At 39.8% G+C, this 21,718-nt stretch overlaps 1 protein-coding gene and 1 long non-coding RNA gene across 4 annotated transcripts in view; one reads left to right on the top strand and one right to left on the bottom strand.

Annotated features, from left to right (window-relative positions):
• PLSCR4 (phospholipid scramblase 4) overlaps nucleotides 1-21,718 on the bottom strand; it is a 112,107-nt gene that overhangs the window by 39,014 nt on the left and 51,375 nt on the right. Inside the window, exon 1 of one of the 2 annotated variants that reach the window (XM_069563092.1) lies at nucleotides 1,521-1,605. The exons of the other annotated variant lie outside the window; for it this stretch is intronic. The gene's annotated coding sequence lies outside the window, so the exon portion shown is untranslated. Of the gene's footprint in view, nucleotides 1-1,520; nucleotides 1,606-21,718 lie in introns of those variants that run through there. 2 annotated transcript variants of the gene reach the window in all.
• On the top strand, nucleotides 1,242-18,946 carry LOC138425341 (uncharacterized). 2 transcript variants are annotated; one of them, XR_011251177.1, is made up of 4 exons: nucleotides 1,242-1,858; nucleotides 13,017-13,183; nucleotides 15,792-15,916; nucleotides 18,413-18,946. It is a non-coding gene; the product is annotated as an uncharacterized lncRNA (long non-coding RNA). The 2 variants fall into 2 exon arrangements; XR_011251178.1 differs by having other exon boundaries at nucleotides 1,265-1,858; nucleotides 13,017-13,188.

Genomic DNA, 21,718 nt, shown 5'->3' with positions numbered 1-21,718 from the left:
CTTGAGTTGAACAGTTGTTTTGAAATCAATCCTCCCCCCCTCCCAATTGGCTATGATGCTGTTTAATTTATATGTTCTTTCAGAGAAATTATATCTTTAGAACAATGTGTTTTACTATATTTTCACCTATACATTCTCACATAACATATTTTCATCTGTCTCTAGGGCTTTATGCCTCTTTAAAAATACATTTTCCAAGTTATTTCATGCCAAATTAAATGGCTTATTTTGTTTTAATCTATATTCTAGTTTAGATATCTAATATCTATTGAAAATTTAAAATTGCAGTTAGATGCAATTAGACACTTCATTAAATTCTTTTTTATGAGATTTTAGGTTGCTTTCAAGGTACACAATTGCATTATGTGTAAAAAGGGCTAATTTTGTGTCTTTTCTAATGAGAATGTTAATGTGTCCTCCAGCCTACCTCACTGGCCTACACTACAACGTCAAAGGATATGATCATGACCATTCTTTGCTTTTCCAAATTTCCTGGAAATGATGCTAGTGTTCCAAGTTTTCCCACGATAGGTTTATTGAGGTAGATAGATGGAGGTTATTCTTCTACTCCTAATGTAGTCACACCCAAGAAAAAATACTAAAGATTTACCCTATAAGAAGGTGGGAAAACCTTACTGCATAGTATCTTCATCTTTGTACTAGTTTGCGTGGATACCTACTAAACATGCAACAAAAAAGTAAAAACTAAACTGTAGATCCTAAGAGAAGATAAGACCAGAAAAACAAATGAAAGGAAACTCTTCAGTCTTGAAATAAAAACGTTTTATTCTGTAGAAACTAAGCAACTGCTCCCTGAAACCCTGCAAGCCCCCGGCAGTTTGAAGTGAAGTTGCTCAGCTGTTTGACTCTTTGTGAGCCCATGGAGCCTGCCAGTTCGCTGCTGCTAAGTCGCTTCGGTCGTGTCCGACTCTGTGCGACCCCATAGACGGCAGCCCACCAGGCCCCTCTGTCCCTGGGATTCTCCAGGGAAGAATACTGGAGTGGGTTGCCATTTCCTTCTTCACCAGTTTACCTGAATGTAAAAGTGATGGGTTCTCCCGTCCCTCTGCCAGAAAAGCACGTCCAGAAGTGACCGCAAACCCTTTTACCTGCGAGTTAACCTGACCTGGGTCCCCAGCACTGTGCGGAGGCTGGAGGGGCAGCCCGAGACCCCAGCGGAGCCCAGTCCCTCGCAGGAGACGCGGGAAAAGGGCGTAGCGAGGCGGGGCAACACAGCCGGTCTCCCGGGGCCGCTTCTGCGCAGGAGGGACGGTCTCCCCAACAGAGCCTCTGTCCCAAGGCCACGGCCGCCAACTTCAGACCCGGGGGACGGGGGACACCGACCCCCACCCAGCGCCGGAGACGGCTCCCTCCCGACAACCCAAAACTTCGGAAACCGCCTGAGGATGCGGCGCGGGGCGCATCGAGCCCAGGACGCCGCGCGCCCTCGAGTTCGCTGGCCTCGAACCTCTGCTCTGGGCGCCCGCGACCCCGCTCTCCGCCCGCCCAGCCCCACTCACCGCCCGGCCGGCCGTCCGCTCGGCATCCGGGACGCCGGGCCCAGGGTCTGATGTTATCCGCGGAGGAAGACTAAGGGGCGGGTTGGAAAAAGGGGGAAGGAAGAGAAGGAGTTTGAAATGAAAACCCAACGAGTCCCGTGGGGGAGGGGCGCGGGCCGGGGGCGGGGTCCGAGCAGGGACCCTCCCGGGGTGCCCTCCCGCCCCGCCCCTGCGCTGGGAGCTCCGCAGTCGGGGTCAGCGGTTCCTGGAGGCGCGGCCGCGGCTTGGAGCCTGCTAGCAAGTAAAAACACCAGGCGCAGGAAATGAGGAAGAATTAGTTGTCACCGCTCTCCTGTAAGGTGAGGAAAGAGATAAGAGCAAGTCGACGGCGGCCTGTAATCCGAGAGGCATTTTCTTGAACCTGTGAGGCAGGGCTTCCTGACAGAGATTTCGGAGTCCAGGAAGGAAAAGAAAAAAAAAAAAAAACAAACATTCTTTCGTAAGAACCCTGTTAATTTGCATCTGTCCCACCCCCCCAACCCTTTGGCTTGGAGACTTGGCTTTGGCGATGCAGTGCTGGCTGGAAACACTGGGGCGCGGGGCCCAGGCATTTGTTTTCCTTTCCACAGGGCTGGAGGAGGCCAGTTTGATGTTGGAGGGAGGAAGCAAGGGGTGCCAGGAGAGAGAGATGGAGGAGCTGAGTTGCCTATGTTTTCTGAGAGAAAAATGGCATTTGTTAACTACTGTTGTTAGGCACAAGTATTGTTTTCAAACTACAGAGGTTCAGGTCTGTGGTCCACGGGGAGGAAAACAACCCACCGACAGGAACTGGGGGTCCCTGACACTGTAAAGAAACAGAACTGGACAAAAGTAAGTTAGATTAAATTCTAAAGAGAGCTTGGCAGTGCCCCCACTAAGGGAGAAGTTTAGTTAGGGGAAAGCATATGGGAGTGGAGTACTGGAATTTTCCATCTTTCTTTTATGTATGGTATTTGCAATCATGCGTGCGAAATAGATTTTTTAAATTCTTATTGTATCTCTCCGTAGTAATTACATGGGACATTAGCCACATACTGAAATAATGTTAGATTGAAAGCATAAAACGGAGTGGTGTCAAAAACTACAGCTAAATATGATACTACCTGTTAGTTTTGTTTTGAATTCATGAGAGTGATTCAGAAATGGAGTTTATTAATGCAAACATCCATGGTGGTCACATGAACGAGCCCCAGTAATTCAAGAGTGAAACATGTCTCATGGAACATCCTGCTTTGGGGAGGGATAAAGAAACAGTTGAAAGTAAGGCATATGCCCCAAATCCCAAGTTTTGAGAGGAAAAGTAATAATGAAACCTATGTCTTTCTGAAATTCCTGATCTGGTGATGATCCAATTCAGATCCTTCAGGGGACGAAAAATTCTCTCTTTTTTTGTAGTAATCTTACTTTCAGTTCAATTCCGTCGCTCAGTCGTTTTCTACTCCTTGTAACCCCATGAACTGCAGCACACCAGGCTTTGCTGTCCATTATTAACTCCCAGAGCTTGCTCAACCTCATATCCATCAAGTCGGTGATGCCATCCAACCATCTCATCCTCTGTTGTCCCCTTCTCCTCCTGCCTTCAATCTTTCCCAGTATCAGGGCCTTTTCAAATGTCAGTTCTTCGCACCAGGTGGCCAAATAATTGGAGCTTCAGCTTCAGCATCAGTCCTTCCAATGAATATACAGGACTGATTTCCTTCAGGATTGACTGGTTTGATCTCTTTGCAGTTCAAGGGACTCTCATGAATCTTCTCTAATACCACAGTTCAAAAGCATCAATACTTTTGTGCTCAGCTTTCTTTATGGTCCAACTCTCACATCCATACATGACTACTGGAAAATCCATAGTTTTGACTAGATGCACCTTTGTCAGTAAAGTAATGTATCTGCTTTTTAATATGCTGTCTAGGTTGATCATAGTTTTTCTTCCAGGGAGCAAGAATCTTTTAATTTCATGGCTGCAGTCACCATCTACAGTGATTTTGGAGCCCAATAAAATAAAGTCTCTCACTGTTTCCATTGTTTCCGCATCTGTTTGCCATGAAGTGATGGGACTGGATGCCATGACCTTACTCTTTTGAATTTTGAGTATTAAGCCAGCTTTTTCATTCTCCTCTTTAACCCTCATTAAAAGGCTCTTTAGTTCCTCTTCACTTTCAACCATAAGGGTGGTGTCATTTGCATATCTGAGGTTATAGATATTTCTCCTGGCAATCTTGATTCCAGCTTGTGTTTCATCCAGCCCAGCATTTCACATGATGTGCATTGCATATGAATTAAATAAGCAAGGTGACCATATACAGCCTTGCCATACTCCTTTCCCAATTTGGAACCAGTCCGTTGTTCCATGTCTGGTTCTAACTGTTGCTTCTTGACCTGCACACAGATTTCTCAGGAGGGAGGTAAAGTGGTCTGGTATTCCCATCTCTAAGAATTTTCCACAGTTTATTGTGATTCACACAGTCAAAGGCTCTAGTGTAGTCCTAAATCCTATTTTCAGTGCTCCTTAGCTACATCTCTTTGTATTATTCTTTTTACTGTTTTTTTTTATTACATTACCACAGTCTGCTTAGACTTAAAATTTACATAAAATTAAGAAATTTGCAAAGCACTTTTCAGTGCCTTAATCCTGTATGTCATTGCTATAGTGTTTTACCTGCACATAAATGATAAACTATGGAATTTAATGTTAGGTTTTTCTAAGGCAGTCAGTTGTCATTTATAATTATTAACAGGTGAAAAATAGTTTTCACATTTATTCACAAATATGTAATAATGTGCTCTTCATTTTCTTCTGATAGATAAGGAGTTTTGTCTGTTTTTACTTCCCTTCAAGATGGGTAATTTCCTTTAGTATTCCTTGCATTCTTGTATTCAGTATATCTTTCCCCTTTTCCCCTTGACTTTTGCTTCTGTTCTTTCCTCAGCTATTTGTCAAACCTCCTCAGACAATCACTGAGGTTGCCTTCTTGCATTTCTTTTTCTTTGGAATGGTTTTGGTCACTATCTCTGTACAATGTTACAAACCTCCCTCCATAGTTCTTTAGGCACTCTGTCTACCAGATCTAATCCCTTGAATCTATTTATCACTTTCACTGTATAATCATAAGGGATTTGATTTATGTCATAGCTGAATGGCCTACTGGTTTTCCCTGCTTTCTTCAATTTAAGCTTGAATTTTATAAGAAGGAACTCATGATCTGAGCCACAGCCAGCTCCTGGTCTTGTTTTTGCTGACTGTATAAAGCTTCTCCATCTTTGGTTACAAAGAATATAATCAATTTGATTTGGGTGTCAACCATCTGGTGATGTCCATGTGTAGAATCATCTCTTATGTTGTTAGAAAAGTGTGTTTGTTATGACCAGTGTGTTCTTTTGATGAAATTCTGTTAGGCTTTGCCCTGCTTCATTTTGTACTCCATGGCCAAACTTGACTGTTACTCCAGTTATCTCTTGACTTCCTACTTCTTCATTCTAATCCCCTATATGAAAAGGACATCTTCTTTTAGTATTAGTTCTAGAAGGTCTTGTAGGTCTTCACAGAACCATTTGATTTCAGCTTCTTTGCATTTGTGGTTGGCACATAGACTTGGATTACTGTGGTGTTGAATGGCTTGCCTTGGAAACAAACCAAGATCATTCTGTCGTTTTTGAGATTATAACCAAGTACTCGATTTTGGACTCTTGTTGACTGCGAGGGCTACTTCATTTCTTCTAAGGGATTCCTGCCCACGGTAGTAGATATAATGGTCATCTGACTTAAATTCGCCCATTCCTGTCCATTTTAACTCACTAATCCCTAAGATGTTGATGTTCACTCTTGCCATCTCCTGCTTGACCACTTTCAATTTATCTTGATTCATGAACCTAACATTTCAGGTTCCTATGCAATATTGTTCTTTACAGCATCAGATTTTACTTTTACCACCAGGCATATCCACAACTAAGCATTTCCACTTTAGCCCAGCTGCTTCATCCTAGAGCTATTAGTAATTGTCCTCTGCTCTTCCCCAGTAACATATTGGACACCTTCCGACCTGGAGGACTCATATTCTGGTGACATATCTTTTTGACTGTTCATGGGGTTCTCATGGCAAGAATACTGGAGTGGTTTGCCATTCCCTCCTTCAGTAGACTATATTTTGTCAGAACTCTTCACTATGACCTGCACATTTTGGATGGCTCTGCAAGTCATGGCTCATAGCTTCATTGGGTTATGCAAGCCCCTTCGCCACAAGACTGTGATCCATGAAGGGGAGTTTTGGTTTACATATATTTAAATTGCTTCCCAGGTGTTGTGGTAAAGAACCTGCCTGCCAATATAGGAGATATAAGAGATGTGGTTTCAATCCCTGGGTTGGGAAGATCCCCTGGAGGAGGGCATGGCAGCTGACTCCAGTATTCATGGCTGAAGAATCCTATGGACAGAAGAGCCTGGCAGGCTACAGTCCATTGGGTCGTAAAGAGTTGGACACAGCAGAAGCAACTTAGCACACATACAGTCATATTTAATATAATTGCTAACTCTCTCTTATCAAATGTTTCTTAGCAAAGAAATAGCTGGGCAAAACTCACATGATGGAATTAAAAAGAATTAATGAATGTTCTCATTTAAGTTTTTTAAAAATAATACTTAATGATCACACAGTTCTTTATAAATTACTTTTGAAACTTCAAGTTTACTTCATCTTTAACCTTTATCAAGCCCAAATTAAACATGAGAAAACTTAAACTGAGAGACTTAAATAATACATTTATAAGTTTGCTCTATGTTGTTGAATGACTTTATGAATATTTTTGCAGGGATTTAATCCAGATATTTTGACTTTAAGTCCACTGCCCTTTTTATTATATCAGTTGATAGCTATTAAAAATAAAACCCTAATTGGTAAGCTTCTAGCATTTATGCAAAGTAAATAAAAATCTAAATGGTTGAGTAGACTCCGTGCTCAGTATGATTTAGCCTTCTCCTGTGTCTTGATGTAAACTCAGTGTCCATTAGGAGATATCCAGTGTCCAATCAAGGAAGGGCACCTAGTTTTACTATAATCTGCAGTGCTCAGAATGTGTTTGAAGTATCACTTAGTTCCTGGGACCTCATCTCAAATAGGTTTGTAGAACTTAAAGTATTTTAAAGAGTCATCTTAGAGTTTGTCTGGATATATGCCGGGGGCCAGCGTGAGGAACTCCGCCCATGGTAAAGGTCATGAGGAAGGAGGCTTGGCATACGCAAAGGCGTGATCAAGCCCCAGGAAACCCCCTGTTCCCGAGCATCTACCCCAAAACCAGAGTCTGTTTTATGCTCTCCCCCATAACCGTTTCTCTCGGAGAAGGAGTAAACGTGCAGATCCAAGGCAATAAAAATTCCTGGGCGTGACAAGAGTGTTTCAGCTTACAGACTCCTCTGAAGGTTATCTAGCCCACCTGTATAGGTTCGTCCGGCCACATGTGATTGTTTACAGCCTCCCAACCTGAGAGGCACGAGATGTTTTAGACTTACTAAAGGCAAATTCTTTTGGGGAGTTGGAAATTATTAGTATAGTGGGTTGGTTAGGAATTATATTGGTGAAGGGTTTTTCATTTGTTGTGCCAATAATTGCTGCTAATTCCCTACCCTGGGTGTGACAAAGGTGTTTCAGGTCAAACCTCTCTGCTGACAGACTAGCTTGTGTGACAGGATTATCCATACTCCTGCCACTATGCAAGTGATTGTTTACTACCTCTTAACCATAAATAGCAGAGAGTTTTGGAGTATTTTGAAAGTCTTAATTAGCATAGGGCTTTTTCTCATTGTTGAGTCAATGATTGCCGCCAGGCCTCCGTATCCTTAGGCACCTGGGAATATATTAATCAATGTATTTGGAATATAGAAAAGGAAATATAGTAGTTTTTAAGGTTAGCAATACTAGACTTTTTGAGTTAATGAATTTTCTCTTTTGTAATAGATCACTGTACTTTGTTATAAATCACTGTGTCCTTGCTATGTAAAAATGTAACTTTATCACTATCTTAAGACTAAATAGATCTTAAGGGGAACATTGGTGAAAGGATTTTCATTTGTTGGGCTGATGTTTGCTGCTAAATCTCCATATTCCCTGCCCTTATAATGAATGTAACTAATGTATAGGAGAAATAAGTATTAACCTTTAAGCATATAGGAGAAATAAGTATTAACGTTTAAGATTAATCATGTTAACCCTGGGTTAAATAAATTCCTTTCTTGATTGTAACTCACTACACCCTCACCCTATAGGAATGTAACTTTATTTGGAGGGTGGTGCCTGGTTTAAGAAAAAACACCCTTGGAAAAAATAAGTTTTTTGGTTATCAGAAAGAAAGGATCATAAAGTGTCAGCAGGTCTCAAGGCCAGAAGATGATGTAATATCCCTAAGACCTTTTTTTTTATATATTTATGTGAAGCACCTGATTTTGATGAAGGTCAGGACTGCTGACCCCAGCGTGACTCTGTATTCATCCCTATGTGTAACAAAAGGTATATAAGCAAACCCCAAAATAAAGAAATTGTATCAGTTTCCAGAAAGACTGATTCCCCCATGTCGTTTCTTTCTTACTCCGCATTTTTCTGGCTGAATTCCCATCTGGAGCATGGATGCTATTCCATGTAAACCAAGTTATTCAGCCTCTTTTTCTCCACTAATTTTCCCACTACACTATCTGTTTCTAATCTCTCTATATATCTGTAATTAAATATGTATTTTTCCAAGAACGCCGACACCATCCCCACCTTCGAATCACCCTGGATCCACCGGGGCTGGACCCCGGCAGATATATGACTTTGTTTGAAGAGCAGAGGATGTTTAGTCCAGAAGAAAGATTAGATTTGGGAATAAGGAAAAGATACCCAGTTATCTTAGAGTATTTGAACTATGTAGAAGTAATTTTGCATCTCAGTGTGTTAGAGCTGAAAATAAGGACTAGAATTTGCAGGGGAGGATGACATATTTTCAGTCACTTTCTAATTCTTACTACACTCCAGAAGCTTCAAAGAACACCTGTCAAATACATTGTACAGAAGATTCCAGACATGCATCCAGCCCCAAGCAGTTTAACTTGAGACGAGAATAGAGAGACTCATCTCTTAGTGCAAGACTTTATATTAGATCCAAAACTTTGACCATGGAAAGAGTTTGCCTCCGAATACTGATAAGGTGATGATAGTGTTAATGTTGATGTGATGACAGTAAATTATACCAATCATGTGTTTTCACATTTAAAAAGTTGAGTGCACTACAGTCATTCTCTTGTTCTTTATCACTTTGCCATGTAATATCCTTTGGCATTCAAGAGACAAACAGGAAGGCTGAGGCTTAGTTAATGCCCTCAACTTAGAAACTACATCTTTAAGAGAGAGAGTACCCTGGAGCTAAAAACTTAATTCTTGGCCTGCAGTACCCTGGCAGAGGTTAGAGCAGACAGCCTTTCCTGAGCAAATTTTTCTGTTGAAAGCTATATGGTGCTCACTGAAATTGAGTTGTTTTGTCCTTGCAGTATCATTTTTAATAGCAAAGTGGTATAAAGATCCAAGTATTCATCAATACAGAAACGTAGAAACAAATTTTGGTATATCCACAAAATAGAACAGTCATTATAAAAATGTACTGACTTAGAAACTGCCTACTATAAATATATTTTTTTAAAAAAAACAAAATACAGAATGGCCTCATGAAAAAATAGGAAGCAAATAAACAAGCACCCCTTCTCCCTAAGAAAACAAACAAACAAAAATCTGCTAAATCACACACAGACACACACACACACACACACGTATATTTGAATAAACATAGAGAAAAGTTTGGAAGTATATGATTAAATACTGGGGGATAGGATTGGAGGGTGTAAGAAACTTCATCTTTATATACTTTTATTAAAGTTTATTTTAGCAAGCATTTTTTGCTTTTACAAGTATTAATATTTTTTAAAAAGCTGGTATCAAGGTTATGGAAAGTAAATATGACAATTACTTTTTAGTAAATAGTTATTATTTGCAAAAAGAGCTCCCTGACCTGAGCAATGTCAGAGCTCCACTTAACAAGAGCACTGCAGATACAGATGAACACCACTGATTCCTTTTTCTGTGTGAGTTCAGCCAGGGAATGAGGTGCCATGAATCCTCTGAGTGGAAAAGTGGAGTCATCCAAGCCCTCCTGACCTTCAAAGTCAAGAGGGGAACTGGCACATTCCGCTGGATCTCATGGCAGTTCCAGACTGAAATACAACCTTCTGGCCCCCATTTCAGTGAAATATGGAATCCCTCATAAATAACACTCCTTATTTTATAATTGATAACTTTTAGGTGGTGAGAGGTATACTTTTCTATTTTACTGCCTGACCTGAACTAATTATAGAATGACTCCATTTTATTTTTTTTTTTAAGCTTTCATTTTGTACTGGGGTATAGCCGATTAACAATGTTATGATAGTTTCAGGTGAACAGGGAAGGGAGTCGGCCATACATATACATGTATCCATTCTACCCCAAACTCCCATACAGGCTGCCATATAACACTCAGTAGAGTTCCCTTTGCTATATAGTAGGAACTTGTTGGTTGTCATTTTAAATATAGCAGTGTATACATGTCCGTTCCAGATTCCCTAACTATCTCTTCACTCCATCCCTCCCCTCACATCCGTAAGTTCATTTTCTAAGTCTGTTTTGTAAGTTCATTTGTATCATTTCTTTTGATTCCACATATAAGTATTCATATGAGATTTCTCCTTCTCTGTCAGACTTACTTCACTCAGTATGATAATCTCTGGGTCCATCTATGTGGCTGCAAATGGCATTATTTCATTCTTGCTAATGGTTGAGTAATATTCCATTGTATATATGTACCACATCTTCTTTATCCATTCTTCTGTTAACGGAAAATTATGTTACTTCCTGGTCTTGCCTATTATAATGCTGCAGTGAACATTCAGTTCAGTTCAGCTCAGTCACTCAGTCATGTCCAACTCTTTGCGACCCCATGAATCACAGCACGCCAGGCCTCCCTGTCCATCACCAACTCCCGGAGTTCACTCAGACCCACGTCCATCGAGTCAGTGATGCCATCCAGCCATCTCATCCTCTGTCGTCCCCTTCTCCTCCTGCCCCCAATCCCTCCCAGCATCAGAGTCTTTTCCAATGAGTCAACTCTTCACATGAGGTGGCCAAAGTACTGGAGTTTCAGTTTTAGCATCATTCCTTCCAAAGAAATCCCAGGGCTGATCTCCTTCAGAATGGACTGGTTGGATCTCCTTGCAGTCCAAGGGACTCTCAAGAGTCTTCTCCAACACCACATTTCAAAAGCATCAATTCTTTGGCACTCAGCTTTGTTCACAGTCCAACTCTCACATCCATAGATGACCAGTGGAAGAACCATAGCCTTGACTAGACGGACCTTTGTTGGCAATGAAGATTAGGGTGCATGTATTCTTTCAGATTATGTTTTTCTCCAGATATATGCTCAGGAGTGGGATTGCAGGGTCATATGGTAGCTCTATGTTTAGTTTTTAAGGAAGCTCCAAACTGTTCTCCTTAGTTTTTGTGCCAATTTACATTCCCACCAGCAGTGGGCAGTATAAGGGTTCCCTTCTCTCCACACCCTCAGCCCTTAAAAGGGAAAGGCACAAGCAGAGAGAGGGAGAAGCCTTGGAAAGCAGCCAGGATGGTATTGAGTCTGGGGCACTAGTCATTGCTTTTCCTATCAGTCCCATGTTATAAGGATTGTATCAGTAGTATAGAAATCCTTTGTTGGCTTTGCACCTAATAGCATCCTGGGTTTGCAAAGCTCTCCTGCCCCAATAACTCAACTGTCTCCCACAACATGCCTGGTGTCTAGAAGAGCTATATCAACTGTAGTTTACTCATGAGGAAACCAAGACTTAGAGGAATAAAAGCAATGACCCTCAAGTCACTCAGCAGTTTGGCTACAAAGGTCATATCAGAATCACATCTCTTTTTTCTGCTATCTCCTATAGCCAGAGCCTCATTTTTATCTTTGCTTCAGTTTCCAAGGTAGATTTTGTTTTATAAAAGGGATCTGCTGCTTTAAAAGGTGTGAAAGCTGATGATCCAGAATAATGTTTCCAAATCCCCAACTGATATTAACATTCATCATTCAGGAATGACAGATCGGAATTTCCAGGAATTCTCAGAAATTCTTGAAATCAAAAATTACTCCACATTTTCATAACACTGTATTTACATGCTTTCAAATAATATGGTCATAATAATAGTGAATAATTTTCTGTGGTGGTATGATGTTAAAATTTTCAGCTGTTTTCAGTAAAACGTGTTTTTATAGTTTGTTTTTATTATGAACCAATATATCATGACATGATTATTTTAGTAACAGGTAAAAATGATTTCTATTTGATATAGATAGCAGATATAGAAAACATTTAGAAGAAGAGAACATTAAAGCAAAATAAATGCCAAATGAAATCACTTAAAATTTGAAAAAGAATGCCACAATTTCTTGTATATGAAAGTTATTATTTTTTAATGAACTTTAAAAACACAAAGTATTAATTGTTCCATCTGATAGTCTTGATCTTTGCTTAGTGACAAATATTCCAGACAGAAAAATGTCTTTCATTTTGTTTGATGGTTGAATGAAAGATAAAAGTGTGCCCCTCATATCTTCAAGTGTTAGAGTACTTACTTCACAGAAGCTCCTGTCCTTGGAAACAAGACTTTTTTTTTTAGCTGCACTTGGTCTTGGCTGAAGCACACAGAATCTTCTATTTTCGCTGAGGCATGCAGAATCTTTTAGTTGTGGCATATGGGATCTAGTTCCCTGACCAGGGATAGATATTAGGCCCCCTGCATTGGGAGTGTGGATCTTAGCCACTAGACCACCAGACTTGAAGTCCAAACAAGTTTTGAACCACTCTCCTTTTGCAGTCTTAACAGGTCAACTGGAATTGAGTTTTGTAATATAGCTTTATGTCTTTACAAGTGTCCTATGTCATTTAGATTTGGGTACTTCCACCTTTTTGGGTGATTTTATAAACAGTGAGTAGATGTTAGGTTCCCTGGACTTGCAGTTAGACAAGACCAGCTCTGCTACTTGATGTGTGGGTGCTCCTATTTATGTCTTCCTCTGGAGTAACGAAATATTAATAAAGCTTACCATCCAAAGTTGTTTGAAGTATTTAACATAATATACAGTAAACAATAAGTGCTGAAAAGATATTAGTTGTTTTGATTATATTCATACTCGTTTCAGGAAAGTATGTTTCCATAGCCTTGGATAGCTCTGTGAAAAATCCAATGACAGCTTTGTGTTATACAGCTTTTTCGGATTGTTGGTTTGTCAGTTGTCTATAATAAAGTACTGTTCTTTGAAAAATATCATCAGGTACACAAAATTCATTGTAAACTATCATATTAATTCTTGTAATAAATGCTATCTATTGGGATGTAGAAATAGCTTCATTTTAATTTCTTACTTTTATCATTTTCTTTGCAGTATAGGAAAGTGAGAATGGAATTTGGTCAAGAAATTTGCTCTTGTGGAGCAAGAATTCTGTGAAGGTGATGACAGGAAGATAGCTCACTATCCTCCACCATCAACTGCCATGTGTCTGTTTCTCCTGAGTCAAACAGATGCTGATGCCTGCAGGCGTCTGTGTGTAGGTGAGGTCAGTGTGTTTCATGGTCACCATGGTGTGGACAACTGATGCAGAACCATTAACTCTTGGACTGGATTATTCCTGGAAGCCAGAGTTCACATAGAAAAGCCAAGAAGAAACTGAACAGATCTTTCCTGCTCTGTGCAGAGGGGATTAGCAGTACACTGAGTCATCAAGAGTTTTTCTCTGGGTACCTCATTAAAGAACTATCGACTTGCTTGGTTTTATTCTATCAGTCTTCGCACAGTCAAAGCCAGTGAACTACATGATCTGGCAACTTGAACATCACCTCCCATTGCTCTCTTACTCTTACTTTACAGCAGTCAGTGGCATCAATCTGATTCTTGAATATCAGAGTCACACTCCTATCCTAGGTTCTTTGTAACTGCTGTACCATCTGTCTTTTTCAAGCAATATGTAATATACTTATTTAAAATTTTTGTATCTATGAATGCACTCATTACCTTTGTTTTCTGCCTCTCTCAAGCAATGTCATCTCCACCAGTCCTTGAAAAGGCAAGAGTTACAAAAAATACTATGCACAATGGGGACAATTTTGGAATTTAGGAATATATTTAACAAAAAAATTGATAAAACCTTTATGAAAAAGAGTGAAATTTTAATGAATGTTGTAAAATATAGGAACTATAAGCAATGATTTTGGATAAGAAGAATCAATATTTTAAAAATATCAACTCATTAAAATTGATATGTTAACAATGCACAACAATTTCCAACTTTTAAAGAACTGGCTAAAATGAACTTTTAATATACAGAGGAAAACATAAATGTTCATGAATAGACAAGGAAAATACTGGAAATGTAATTCAGTGTATAATTCACAGTAATAGACCCATTGAATATGTTTTCCAATGACTCAATATGAAAAATGATTTTGCCAACTATGTCAATTAGCTTTCAAATCTGATTTATCAGCAACTCAACTATAAATACTCACAAACATATTTGTAGAAGGAAATGACAACCCATTCCAGTATTTCTTGCCTGAAAAATCCCATGGACACAGGAGCCTGGTGGGCTATAGTCCAAAGGGTTGCAAAGAGTTGGACTCAACTGAGTGACTAAGCACACACATACAAACATATTACAACTATTAAAAGTTTTGCTAATCTATTTCTATTCTTGTTTAATCCTCATAGTATATTGCTTCCTACCATAATTATACTGTGGTTACTTTTAAATCTTAGGGACACAGACTACCAGAAATGGATTTATTTATAGGTTCTAAAAGCAAATAGTAAAAAAAATTTAAAAAATAAGTCTAGTAATTTCTAGTGAATAGATAGAGTTGCTTTGCTTTCAATGTTTGTATATATTTTTCCTGATTCAGTATGTTACCTGTGGGTCTAGTGCTTTCTGAGTTAATGCAACAAGAAAGAAACTCTGTCCATGGCCCTCCCTTTGAATTTAGTCAGATATTTCTGTTCAACTTCTCTCAACCATTAATTCTTATTATGTTCACAATATTAATAGCAACATTCTTAATATTTTTCTGGTTGTGAAAATAATCCATATGTGTTATGAAGACTCAACCAATACAGAAGAGAAGAAACATATACTCAAACATACACACACATACCCACACAAGTGCAGGATAGAAGAGAAAGTTGAATTCATTCCTAATTTCAAGATTGTACTTACTAAATGCAAAGCAAACAATTCCAGACTGGGCATATGTGAAATTTAGGTGTTGCAGACTGTCTAGCCAAATCCATCTTAACTGACCAACCTGTGTCAGTACACTGTGCCAACCTCTGTACCTTTGTGGATTGATAACATGTATCAGGAACCATCTGTCTTCCTCCTATCTCCTTTTCTTCAGTCCTGGCAATTCATCTAAATTTTCTACTCCCATCCCTTTGAAATGTCTGCCTCCTATGTCTTCAATTTCTTCTTCCCTTCTTTCCTTTCTTTCCCTTAGCCAAAATTTAGGCTTATCCCTCCCATCCAAAAATAATCTGTTGTCACTACTTTTCCCTGTATCCACAATAGAATCTCTTCTCATGTCTTAACTAAAAAGTGTTTCTGCTATCTTATTTTCCATTTATTTCTCAATTACTTATAATCTGCCTTGGTTTGCCAACTCTCTGTGGCAATGATTCATAGTTTACCAATGTCCTCTGTATTTGCAAATTCACTGAAAATGATTGTCTTTATTTACGCATCCTCTTTGGCTCTCTGTTCCCTGACATCACATCATTCTGGTTCTTACACTTCTGCAGTTGTTTGTCTCTCTTTTACATTTCTTGCACAACACTTAAATGCCCATGTTCCATAGTAGCAAATTATTTGTTAAAATTAGATGGATAATCTCATCTTTGAAAATGTTTTTAATGATTACCCACATATACAAAATTCCCCAAACTCTAGTTCCTACAGAGATCTCTGACCTCAACTACAGATTCACGAACTTGGTTAGCTATTGGATATTGCCATTTGGGTATGACTGTGGCATCCCAAATTCAACAGACTTAAAACAAAACTGATTTTACCTTAGGTACCTTCTTGTATGTTCCCTGTCTTAACTGGTAGCACCATAATCCACTTAGTTAGAAACCAGGAGTTTTTCTCAAAATTTCTCTATCTTTCAGGTTCAGATCAAGATAGCAGAGTAAGAGGACATGGAACTCAACTCCTCCATGAACATATCAAAGATACATCTACATGATGAATAATTGTTACTGAAAACTGGTAGGACTTCTGTACGACCAAAATGGTAAGAAATAAAAATTGAGTAAAAAGGGGAGGAAAGTGATTGAGCTGGGACCTGTGCCCCTGGGAGGCCTCTAGTCCTGGGAATCTCCACAAGGGAGACAAGCCTCCTTGGCTGGTTGGAAGACACTGAAACAAACAAAAGGGCTGTGGGAAGCTTGGGTTCCATTCATGAGGAGTCTTCACATGCTGGCTGGCCCCTGAGGCTGGACAGAGAGAGGTCTGTTCTAGTGACCACCGGGTTTTCCACAACTATGCTACACGTCCTCCAGCCCAGGCCAAGTGAATGCTAAGGCCCTACTCACTCATGTCATGTTATGGCACTGGATCCAGAATGACCACAACCCAGTAAAAGACATGACCATGGGATGCAGAGGTGGCCCAGTCCCAGGACAGAGACTGTTTTGGGTAGGGGTGACTATTGCTTGTGTTTACTCAAGGAGTGCCTCAGAAGTAGCCCAGATCTGTGATGGGGCTGCGCCACAATAGCTCACCTTGCACACATGCAGGGAATCCACACAGGCCTCACCTGCCCTGTGAGGCAGTTCCATGATAGGGCAGAGATGGCAGAAGTTGGAGCATCACAGTCTGTGAGGGACAAAGGGAACTTACATCCAGAGCTGCATGGGTTCCTGCACACTCCTGCACAGCTCCTGAGCAGAGCCGTGGGTTCCTGCACAGATAGAGCATATGTACTCTGTCTGCACATGGGCCCCACTTGCTTCAGCACTCTCCATCTCCAGGACAAGGGTCCTGGTATGAGAAGAAGGAAAAATACACCTTTAAAGGGAACAGAGCAAGCTTGGGCCCAACTCACAGGGTTTCTGCTCTAGCAACTTGGGATCAGACCCTGCCCCTAATAAGGTAGTGATGGCCACTGAGCAGATGGAAAGATGTGCCTCACACTGCGTAACAGCTCTAGCCTCTTCATCTCCAGCTCCACATCCCAGCAAGGTGATAGCTGCCAGTACAGAGGGTCCCAAATAAGATGAACCCAGACAGACCCACATTAAGACTTATCATAATAAAAATAGTGGAAGTTAAAGAAATCTAGACACAGTAAGACCAAAAAAAAAAAAAAAAAGTCATGTACAAGAGAATCCCCATAAGCTATTAGCTGATTTCTCTGCAGAAACTTGGCAGACAAGATGGGAATAGTGTGATATATTCAGAGTGCTAAAAGGGAAAAACATGTAACCTAGGATACTCTACTCAGCAAGATTATCATTCAGAATAGGGGACATACAGAACTTCTCAGACAAAGAAAAACAAGGATTCATCAATACTAAATGTACCCTAAAGGAAATGTTAAAAAGTATTTTCTAAATGGAAAAGGAAGAATCTATAGAAAAGGGAAAATCCCACTAGGAAAGGCAAATATATAGAGATGATAGGATCAACCACCCAAATAAGCCAGTATGAAGATTGAAAGACAACAAAAAAAAGTAAAAATAGCTATAACTAAAATAAACAGTTAAGGGATAAACATAAAGTATAAAATATGTCATCTGCTGGGAGCCACCACGGGAGATCCCACCCATGACAAAAGTCATGTGGAAGAGAACTGTTAAGCAAGGCTTCAGAACTCAACAGGCTCCCTAGGCTTTCTCGAACATCTACCCCAAAACCAGAATCTGTCTGTTTTACTATTTCATGACTTTCACCAACTCCTCTGACATTAACAGGGGGCTATTCCTGACCACCTTTCTCTGGAGAAAATCAACCTAGGGCTATATCTAATAAGTCTTCTGGACATGAAAAGAATATTTCCAATCAAAACCCCTCTGTTAGCATTTTAGCTTGCTTGGCAGATATATCCAGACTCTTGCAGCTACGCATGTGATTATTTACATCCTCCCAACTGTGAGAGGCGTGGAAAGCCTAAAACATAGAGCCTTTCAAAGAGTTAAAAGTTATTAGAGTAGTGTTAATGTAGGATTTCATTATTTGGCCAATGCTTCTTGCTAAGTTCCCATATCTCTTATCCACTGTGCACCTGGGAATGCATTAGTTAACATAGTTAGAAAGTAAGAAAAACAAGTGTAGCCTTGAAATTAACCACATCAGACTTTTGAGCTAATTGGTTCTTTCTTGTAACTCACTGCACCTTTACTCCATGAGAAATGTAACTTGTTTAATACTTTATGAGGCTGACATAGATTAGAAATATAAGAAAAAACATTCCAAGGGAAAATAAGTTTTCTGGTTGAAGAGCCTCTATCAAAAGAGGGTCATAAAATGTTCACAGGCCTTCAAGGCCAGAAGATAATGTACACAATGTTGTTTATGGGAAAGGTTTGCAGAAAAAATCCTGGTTTCGATAAAGGCAAAACAGGTGTAATGTTTGGGCTGACTCTGTATGACTTTGCATCTTTCATTTCCCTCTATGTACAAGTAAAGGTATAAAAGACCCTTTTGAAAATAAAAACAATGGGCCTCGCTTGAAAAAGCTTGGTCACCCCGTGTTTTTCTTTTTTTTCTCTGTTACTTTCTTTTTCAGGCTGATCTCTTGGAACATAGAGGCTCCCTGTGTTCACTTATCTGCCCGGGTTTCTAAGACCTGAATGGGAAGACGTTCTGCATCTTCACTCCCTCGGGAGACCGGGAAGGCACCTGTGGCCTCCATGAATAGGGCAAACTTCTTGTCTTGAAGTTTTATTGGCTTTCTATGTAAACCAAGGAATATCAGCCTCTTTCTCTCCTTTATTTTCTCATCTATAATATTCTTTCCTTATCTCTCTCTAAATCAATCGCCGACACCGTTTTTCCTTCAGGTTCCCCTGGATCCTGCGGGGGCTGGACCCCGGCAGTCATCAAAAACACAATGTCGGAGAGCAGAGGAAAGAAATGGAGATCATTCAGGATTGTTTGAACTTAAATGACTACCAGCTTAAAATAAGTAAATATAGGTCATCATTTATGAACCCCAAGATAAACACAAATCAAAAACCTACAACAGATATACAAGAACTAAAAAAGAAGGAGCATAATCATACACTAAAAATGTCAACCGCAAGGGAAGAAACAGAATAAAGAAGAACTACAAAAACAACTGGAAAGAAAGTAATAAAATGGCATTAATTACATACCTATCTGTAGTTACTTTAAATGTCAATGATTAAATGCCCCAATAAAAAGACATAGGGTTGCACATTGAATAACAAACGGCATGGTACTGGCACAAAAACAGATATATAGGTCAACAGAACAGAAAAGACAGCCCAGAAACAAACCCATGCACCCTCTGAACAATAAAGCAACAACAAATGAGGCAAGGATAAACAATGGAGAAAAGACAGTCTAACAAGTGGCATTGGCAAAACTAGACAGCCATACATAAAATAGTAAGATTAGAACATTTTCTTACACCATATACAAATATAAATCCAAACAGATTAAAGACTAAAATGTAAGACCCGAAACCATAAACAGCCTAAAAGAGACACAAGCAAAACACTGACTGACATAAATTACAGCAACATTTTTTGAATCTGTCTCCTGAGGCAAAAGAAATAAAAGCAAAAATAAATAAATGGGACCTAATGAAACTTAAATGATTTTGCACAGTAAAGGAAAGCAATGACAAAATGACAGCTTCCAGAATGGGAAAGTTATTTGCAAATGATATGACCAACAAGGGGATAATATCCAAAATACATGAACAGACAACTCAATGTGAAGAAACAACCCAATCATAAAATGGGCAAAAGGTCTGAGTAGACATATTTCCAAAAAAGATATACAAATTATTTACAGTCACATGAAATGCTCAACATCAGTAATTATTAGATAAATGAAGTCAAAACAATGAGATACCATCTCATACCTGTCAGAATGGCTATCATCAAAAAGTCTACAAATAACAAACGTTGGCAAGAACGTGGAGAAAAGGGAACCCTTGTATACTGTTGGTGGGAATGTAAATTGCTGCAGTCAATATGGAAAACAGTATGGAGGTTTCTCAAAAAAAAAAAAAATAGAACTACCATATGATCCAACAATTCCCCTCCTTGGTATATAACCAGAACAAATGCAAAAACACTAATTCAAAGGATTCATGCATCCCACTGTTCATTATAGCACTATTTACAATAACTGAGATATGGAAGCAACCCAAGTGTCCATCCACAGACAAATGAATTAAGATGTGGTATATAAGTATGTGGTGGTCGTGATGTGTGTACTCACTTGTATCTGACTCTTTGCAACCCCAAGGACTGTAGACTGCCAGGCTCCTTTGTCCATGGGATTTCCCAGGCAAGAATACTGGAGTGGGTTGCTATTTCTTCTTCAGGGGATCTTCCCAACCCAGGGATAGAATGTGCATCTCCTGCATCTGCTGAACTGGCAGGCAGATTCTTTACCATTGAGCCACCATGGAAGCCCATATGTGTGTGTGTATAAAACAGAATATTACTCAGACATAAAAAGAATGAAATTCTGCCACTTGCAGCAACGTGGACAGACCTAGAGAATATTACATTTAATGAAATGTCAGACAGAGAATGATAGATACACTATGATAACACTTACATGTGGAACTTAAAAAAAAATATAAGGATTATGTATAGAAAAACAGAAACAGAGTCATCAATATAGAAAACAAACTTGTGGTTGCCAGTACAAAGAGAGAATGGGGAAGGGGAAATGAGATTTAGGCATGATACCCCTTGTCCAAGGTAAGAAAGAGCACCTGCGCTTTGCTGGAGCAGCCATGAAGAGATACCCAAGTCCAAGTTAATAGAAACCAAAGTAAGATGGTAGGTGTTGTGAGAGGGCATCAGAGGGCAGACACACTGAAACCATAATCACAGAAAGCTAGTCAATCTGATCACACACCACAGCCTTGTCTAACTCAATGAAACTAAGCCATGCTGTGTGGGGCCACCCAAGACAGGTGGGTCATGGTGGAGAGAGCTGACAGAATGTGGTCCACTGGAGAAGGGAACGGCAAACCACTTCAGTATTCTTGCCTTGAGAACCCCATGAACAGTATGAAAAGGCAAAATGATAGGATACCTAAAGAGAAACTCCCCAGGTCGGTAGGTGCCCAATATGCTACTGGAGATCAGTGGAGAAATAACTCCAGAAAGAATGAAGGGATGGAGCCAAAGCAAAAACAATGCCCAGTTGTGGATGTGACTGATTATAGAAGCAAGGTCCGATGCTATAAAGAGCAATATTGCATAGGAACCTGGAATGTTAGGTCCATGAATCAAGGCAAATTGGAATTGGTCAAACAGGAGATGGCAAGAGTGAATGTCAACATTCTAGGAATCAGTGAACTAAAATGTACTGGAATGGGTAACTTAACTCAGAAGACCATAATATCTACTTCTGTGGGCAGGAATCCCTTAGAAGAAATGGAGTAGCCATCATGGTTAACAAAACAGTCTGAGATGCAGTACTTGGATGCAATCTCAAAAACAACAGAATGATCTCTGTTCATTTCCAAGGCAAACCATTCAATATCACAGTAATCCAAGCCTATGCCCTGACCAGTAATGCTGAAGAAGCTTAAGTTGAACAGTTCTATGAAGACCTACAAGACCTTTTAGAACTAACACCCAAAAAAGATGTCCTTTTCATTATAGGGGACTGGAATGCAAAAGTAGGAAGTCAAGAAACACCTGGGTTAACAGGCAAATTTGGCCTTGGAATATGGAATGAAGCAGGGCAAAGACTAATAGAGTTTTGCCAAGAGAATGCACTGGTCATAGCAAATACCCTCTTCCAACAACACAAGAGAAGACTCTACACATGGACATCACCAGATGGTCAACACCAAAATCAGATTGATTATATT

This window comes from Ovis canadensis, chromosome 1 (genome assembly GCF_042477335.2).
Source record: "Ovis canadensis isolate MfBH-ARS-UI-01 breed Bighorn chromosome 1, ARS-UI_OviCan_v2, whole genome shotgun sequence".
NCBI lineage: Eukaryota > Metazoa > Chordata > Mammalia > Artiodactyla > Bovidae > Ovis > Ovis canadensis.
The sequence above is the reverse complement of the archived record's forward strand: the minus strand, read 5'-3'. Positions and strand labels throughout refer to the sequence as shown.